Below are 7,865 nucleotides of genomic sequence, written 5' to 3' on the forward strand. Positions count from 1 at the left end.
ATATTTTATTTGGTAAAACATGTATACATAAAATTTACCATTACAACTAGGGAGAGAATTCAGTAAGGTAGCTAGATATAAGATCAATCTTCAAAATCAATAGCTTATCTCTACATGAGCTATAACCAAGTAGAACATGCAATAAAAAAGATGCTTTCACAAGTGACAACAATTATAAAGTATCCTGGAATTTATTTAACAAGATCATATGAGACTTCTATGAAGAAGTCTATAATGCTCAAAGGACACAGAAAATGATCCAAATAACCAGAAATGTATTCCATTTTCTTGGATGGAATGGCTAAAAAACTAACAATGTTCATTTTCTCTCCAGTTAACCTATACATTCAATGCAATCCCAATTAAAATCCATGAGAATTTTCTGAAGTGTAACAAATTTACTCATATATATGTGTATATATATATACACATATATATGTATGTACAGAGAAAAAAAGTTTCAAAATTAGCAATCAACATATAAAAAGAAGAGAGGTCAGCTTACCCTACCAGATACCAAGACATACTACAAGATTGCAGTAATCAAACCATATGCTAGTGTTACAAGTAGACCAATAGAGAACCTGACCCATGTGTGTGATATGATATAAATGAGAATATGTGTGCATGTTAAGTTGCTTCAGTTAATATGCAACAAATGTGGCATCATCATCATTGAAGAAAGGATAGATTCTTTGGCAGATAATGTTGGAAAAACTGGTTCATTATATAGAAAAAGGTGAAACCATGTACATAAACAATACATACATAGTGAATTCTAGACCATTCACAACATAAATAAGAAAAATAAAACTATACAATTAATAGAAAAACAAGGTTGTAGAAAATCTGTTACTAGGGGTGGTAGGGAAGGACTAAAGCATTTCAAAAGAACAAATCACTGTTGCAAAACATTGATGACTTTGATTATATAAAAATTAAGTATTTCTTCTCCACAAGACACTTATTAATTACAGAGGGGAAAATAGCAATTTAAAGCATAGAAACCTGGCAGACACCACCTTAACCAAGTAATCAAAGTTAACATCACCAGTAATGGGACAAATTGACATCACATGTCTCCTGATAAGATGTACTGAGAAGGTACAGCCTCACTTCTGTGATATTCCTGCCAAAAATGCACAGCCTGAATCTAATCACAAGGAAACACCAGACTACCCCAAACTGAGGGACATTCTCAAAATGAATATTCTGTACTCTTCCAAAATGTTAAGGTCGTGAAAGATATAGAAAGGTTACAGAACTGCTTCAGATTGAAGGAGGCTAAAGAGACAGGTCAGCTGAATGCAATGTGTGATCCTGAATCAAGCATATGTATTTTTCCTTTTTATTATTAGGAAATTGTTGATATATATGGCAACATTTGGATAAATTAGTATCTAATCTCTAGATTAGATAATATTACTGTATCAAAGTTTATTTCCCAATTTTGATAACTATACTGTGGTTATGTAAGTCAAGTTTTTGTTTTTAGAAAACAACATATTGGGTACTTAGAAATAAAGGAACATTATGTCTACAACTTACTCATAAATGGTTTAGGGAAAAATACATACATACACACAACACAGAGAATGCGGCAAAGTGTTATAATTTAGGAATCCAGCTGAAGGAAAGAGCAGAATTCTTTGTTGTATTTTGCAACTTTTCTGCAAGTCTGAAATTATTTTAAAATAAAATGTTACAAATTTAAGGATTTCTGTTTAGTGAAAGACACTAAGGAGAGAGTTAATGGCTGCCACAGTGCCTGAAGAACTATGGACAGAGGTTTGTGACAGTGTACAGGAGACAGCGATCAAGATCATCCCCAAGAAAAAGAAATGCAAAAAGGCAAAATAGTTGTCTGAGGAGGCCTTACAAATTGCTGAGAAAAGAAGAGAAGCTAAAGGCAAAGGAGAAAAGGAAAGATATACCCATCTGAATGCAGAGTTCCAAAGAACAGCAAGGAGAGATAAGAAAGCCTTCCTAAGTGAACAATGCAAAGAAATAGAGGAAAACAATAGAATGGGAAAGACTAGAGATCTCTTCAAGAAAATTAGATACCAAGGGAAAATTTCATGCAAAGATGGGCACAATAAAGGACAGAAATGGTTTGGACCTAACAGAAGCAGAAGATATTAAGAAGAGGTGGCAAGAATACATAGAACTATACAAAAAAGATCTTCATCACCCAGATAACCACAATGGTGTGATCACCTACCTAGAGTGAGACATCCTGGAATTCGAAGTCAAGTAAGTGGGCCTTAGGAAGTATCATTATGAACAAAGCTAGTGGAGGTTATGGAATTCCAGTTGAGCTATTTCAAATCCTAAAAGATGCTGCTGCTGCAAAAGTGCTGCACTCAATATGCCAGCAAATTCGGAAAACTCAGCAGCAGCCACAGGACTGGAAAAGGTCAGTTTTCATTCCAATCCCAAAGAAATGCAATGCCAAAGAATGTTCAAACTACTGCACAATTGCACTCATTTCACATGCTAGCAAAGTAATGCTCAAAAGTCTCCAAGCCAGGCTTCAACAGTACATAAACTTCAAGCTGGATTTAGAAAGGGCAGAGGAACCAGAGATCATATTGCCAACATCCATCAGAGCATCGAAAAAGCAAGAGAGTTTCAGAAAAACATCTACTACTGCTTTATTGACTACAGCAAAGTGTGGACCACTTTGACTGTGTGGATCACAACAAACTGTGGAAAATTCTTCAAGAGATGGGAATACCAGACCACTTGACTTGCCTCCTGAGAAATCTGTATCAGGTCAAGAAGCAACAGTTAGAACTGGACATGGAACAACAGACTGGTTCCAAACTGGGAAAGGAGTATGTCAAGGCTGTATATTGTCAGCCTGCTTATTTAACTTATATGCAGAGTACATTATGAGAGATTATTTCAGGAGGAAAGGATTTTCATACAGAAAGAAGAAGAAGAAAAAATTAAGTAAAAAAAGAAAGTTCCTTTGAGACAGACTATGCTGCTTCCCGTCTCCCTTTATCAGGAACTGTTCTAATTTCTGTTTATTTTCCTGGCACTGTCTACCTTGATTTGTCACTGAAGGGTGTCCAAGCTAAATTAAACAGAGTATTTCTTTCTTGGGGCTGGAAAGAAATAACTTGGGTCAGAAAGTGTGATTACTTAAGGCTTATCAGAAACTGTGATTAGTACCATATTATGTCTTTGATTAAATTTTTAAAAATATCTTATTTGGCTGAACAGGGTCTTAGTTGCAGCATGTGGAATCTAGCTCCCTGACCAGGGACTGAACCTGGGCCCCTTGCATTGCGAGTGTAGAGTCCTAGCCCCTGGACCACCAGGGAAGTCCGGTCTTAAATTTTAAAGGGAAAACAATTATTTAACAAACTAGGTTTGCTTCACAAATAAAATTTTTTCCAAATACAATGGTATGCTTCAGGTGGGTTGGCAGGTGTTGCTACCGTAGGGCCTCAGTACCTGCTGAGGTCATCATAGCACAGAGCTGCTCCTTATCACTCAGATCCTGAACGCCAACATGGTCGGGTGTCTTGCTGTGCTAGAGTGGGCAAGCTGAAGCACTGGGCCCATTCTGGCCTCGGGGCAAACCCTAGCTCAGAGACTCAGGAGCTGAGTAGACCTAGGCAAGTTTAATTTAGTTTTGTTTCCTAAAGCATTTCTGGATTTCCATTTACTTGCTTAGAAAATGCAGATAATCCATGCCTTATTAGTTTGTTGTGAGGATAAAACAAGTTAATTCATGTAAAGTGATTAGAATAAAGCTTGGAACATAGTGCCCAATAAATTATTATCATTGTTGGATCAAGCCAGGGTTTTCTGCCTCACACTACTGAAACTTAGAAGAGGCTGATGTATAAACCAGGTGTCAGTTTATTAACTTATCACTAGAAATGCAGCCAACAGGGGACCTGAAAATCCATTTTTACTGGTTAGTACATCCTCTCTGGGAGAGAAGGGTCATGCAAACTAAGTCACAAGCCAAAGAAACCAGATAGTTGGAATGGAGTGGGGGAGTTAGTGAATGGAGTTCAGGGGACTGTGGTGTCAAGTTCTGACAGACTAAGACATTCAGTGTCTGTGAAGGACAAGACCTGCCAGAAGGACGAGCCACAAGATAGAGTCTGCTTCTTCTCAGGCAGGTCTGGGGACCCCCACTGAGCAATTCTTGGTCTGTCTATTGCAGGGTTATGGCATTCTTGATTTGAATCATATTTCATGTGCTCTTCAAATCACTTGTGTTCTTCCTTGGCTAAATGTACACTCATCAACCTGATGGTTCATAAATGTGCCCCCAACCCTGAAACACACATACACTAGCAAACCACAATTTGCCAACTCTTGAATGGCTTCTACATCTCAACCATTGTTTGTTGACTCTTACTAGTTTTACACTAAGATAACTCTACTCCCAAGTTGAGTATGCCACACTGTAGAGTTCATGCAGAAGAAAGAGGAAGAAATCCTTGGTGGTGAGAGGTTCAGAATGATTATGCTCAAAGGTCTCAATCAGTCAAAACAAAAACAAAAACAAAAACCAACCCTAGACTCCTACACTGATGGGGAGTCACCAAACTCGAGCAAAGTATTGAGTAAGGGAATGAACTGAATATAGAACATTCAGAAAGAACTAGAGGGACATGTGAGTGTGTGAAGAAGAATCCAAAGAAAATATTTATTCAGTGGAAGAAGAATCCAACAAAATGTCCTTCCAGGTTCGACACAAAATAGGAGGTGTGGGTACCTGACTTTTTGACTGAGGCACCGTGACCAAACACAGTGGATTTCAGCTGTAGGACACTGTAAGCAACATTTCACTAAAAATCAATAAAGTGGTTGAAGGTCACAACTAATAATCATCATAATGCCTAACAATTATGGAGGGCTTCCCAGGTGGCTTAAGGAGTAAAGAATCTGCCTGCAACGCCATGATGAGAGTTTTGCTTATATTATCTGATGTAATAGTCACCATAACCCTACAATGTAAGGAACATTTTTTAAAAATTTTAATTATTTTTGGCTGTGCTGGGTCTTTGTTGTTGCACACGGGCTTTCTCTGGTTGTGGCAAGTGCTCTTCATTGTGGTGCGTGGGCTTCTCACTGAGGTGGCTTTTCCAGTCGCAGAGCACAGGCTCTAGGCACGTGGGTTTCTGTAGCTGCAGCACACAGGCTCAGTGTGTGGCTTGGGGGCCCTAGAGCACAGGCTCAGCAGTTGTAGCGCATAGGTTTAGTTCCTCCATGACATGTGGGATCTTCCCAGACCAGGGACCAAACCCCTGTGCCCTGCATTGGCAGACAGATTCTCAACCACTGGACCACCGGGAAATCCTGTAAGGACTATTATTCTCATTTTATAGATGAGGAAACTGAGGCACAGAGACACTTAATTTGATAAGGTCACAGAGCTATTAGATAACAGGATCCAGACTTGAATGTAGTTCTGACTCCAGAGCTTGCTCCCTAATTTACAACTTTAAAGCAAATTAAAATAGGGTCACAGTTGTTCCCCCTCATTCCGGGTTCAAAATATTTTCCTAAAAGGACAGGAGGACACATGACCCTGGGCATACCCACTGGCATGTGTGATATGAGATCGTCCACTGTATGAACAGCTGTAGAGCAAAGTTGAGAACAGCCGATCCAAAAGATGTGAGAAGGCTGGGGACCTGGATACCTCAGTTACCACCCCATCTCTGCAGGCACTGAGGTTTCAGAACCTAAGCAAGACATGTAACATCTCTCTGCTTCAGGCTTCTGTTCTATAAAATGGGAGTAACTCAGCAAGATTCATGTAAAACAAGATTATTGAGGAGACAAGACTGAAAGAGAATATTTGTGAAAGCATTCCTTGGTGTTTAAAATGCTGTAGCATGGGTTGACAAATATTTTTTTTAATTTATGGTTTCAAAGGTCTCTCTTTACACAGTGCAGCAGAAGTCACATCCAAACCACCCATTTATTTAACATAAAGAAAAGAGAAACCTAGAATTACCAACAGGGTATGACTTACACATATTATTAGTATGGGCTGAAATTGCATGGTGATTTCTGCCTCTCCCCATGCAACTCAGTGGGCTCCGGGCAAAGTTTCATGCTGTGCTTCTGCATTCAGGTTTTCTGATTCTTGGTTTAGCAGATGAGGACTGTGGGGTGGCCCTCCTGGGGCCATCATCTTGATGATGGCCTGGAGTGCTTTGCTTGTCTGTGCTCCTGAGAGTCTGCCTGTCTCCAGAGGAGGCTCCAGGCTGCTGTATTCTCATTCCTCCCATGAAATGGCACCCTCTGGATCCATGATATTTTACAGTTTATTTAAAAAAAATTATTCCATTTACACGGGAACTTATCTAATTTAACCCTTTCTCCTACCCACAAAACAGGCAAGATAAACTGCATTATGCCCATTTTATATATAAGGATAATTTACTCTAGAGAGGTTGATTTGCCTAAGATGCAGACAGTGGTGGGGCTTCCCAGGTGGTGCTAGTGGTAAAGAACCCACCTGCCAATGCAGGAGATGCAAGAGAAGCAGGTTTGATCCCTGGCTCAGAAAGATCCCTTGGAGGAGGTAACAACAACCCACTCCAGTATTCTTGCTGGAGAATCCCATGGACTGAAGCGCTTGGCAGGCTACAGCCCATAGGGTTGCAAAGACTTGGACATGACTGAAGTGCCTTAGCACACATGCAGGCAGTGGGAGAGCTGGGCTAATCCCAGTGCATGACTTTTCCACTATACCACGTTATGAATCACTTAATGAAAAATCACTGAGCACATTTAGATTGTGTCAGCCATTGTGCCAGGTATTCCTTACTCATCAGCTTGCTCTCCTGAGAGAAGCATCTTCAACCCCCCCCCCCCCCCCCACTTCCCATCCCATGCAATTAATGGAGTTTTAAGTGATGGAATTAATGAAGTCTCACTATTCAGCATGCCACACTAGGAGCTGAGCAGTAGGGCAGTGTGGCCGCTCGGAGCTGTGCTCTGGAGCCAGATGATCCTGTATCCTCCCACTCGGTCAACGCTACTTCCTCATCTATTAAAAAAGGGGACAACTGTGCCAGTGCGGGGGGTTGTATGGATTTAGTGTAGGTAAAGCAACTACAGTGCCACTTATATAACAAGAGCCCAATAACTATTAACTGTCATTTTCTTGATAATTCTCTTGAAAGAAGACAAGGAGACGTTCGAAAACAAAAATTCACCTCTATAATATCATGTCCCAAAGCTTTCATATCAAGGCTCTGGCCCAGAAAAGGAGCCCTTCCTCATTCTGGCAGAGCCCACAAGCCCTTGCCTGTGCACCTCTACCTCTGCCACTCTGACCCTGTGAATTTAGGGCTGGAAGCTCCCCTTCTCCAAGGTCATTCCCTACTTTTTCTCAATTTCCCCCAAATACTCACTTCTCAAGCTTTTGCATGTGGGATCTTAGTTCCCCAACAAGGGATCAAACCCACACCCTCTGCAGTAGAAGCAGAGTCCTAACTGCTGGACTGCCGAGGAAGTCTGCTCAAGCATTTTTACTGAGCACTTCTTTACATGCTAGGCATGGGAGTGGTTGCTGTGATGAGCTTTCAGGGAATAAAAGACCTGGCACGCTAGTTGCTGAGCACTGACAGCAGCAAGTCCTCAGCTGTCACCCCTTAAGGGTAGCTGCCTCAGCTGATGAAAATGTCCTCTTCCAATGTCCTCATCACTCCTTCTAGTGGCAGCCAGCACTCAGAGACTGTTCAATCCAGTGGAATAAGGCTAGACCCACTGCCTCAACTCAGAACACCTCTGCCAGCTCCAGAATGTGGGGTTGACTGAGGCCTTCATTGGGCCTGCATTGGAGCTCAACTTCTCCCTCTGCTCAATCTGGAGCA

The sequence above is a fragment of the Odocoileus virginianus genome, chromosome 4 (assembly GCF_023699985.2).
Source record: "Odocoileus virginianus isolate 20LAN1187 ecotype Illinois chromosome 4, Ovbor_1.2, whole genome shotgun sequence".
Classification (NCBI taxonomy): Eukaryota; Metazoa; Chordata; class Mammalia; order Artiodactyla; family Cervidae; genus Odocoileus; species Odocoileus virginianus.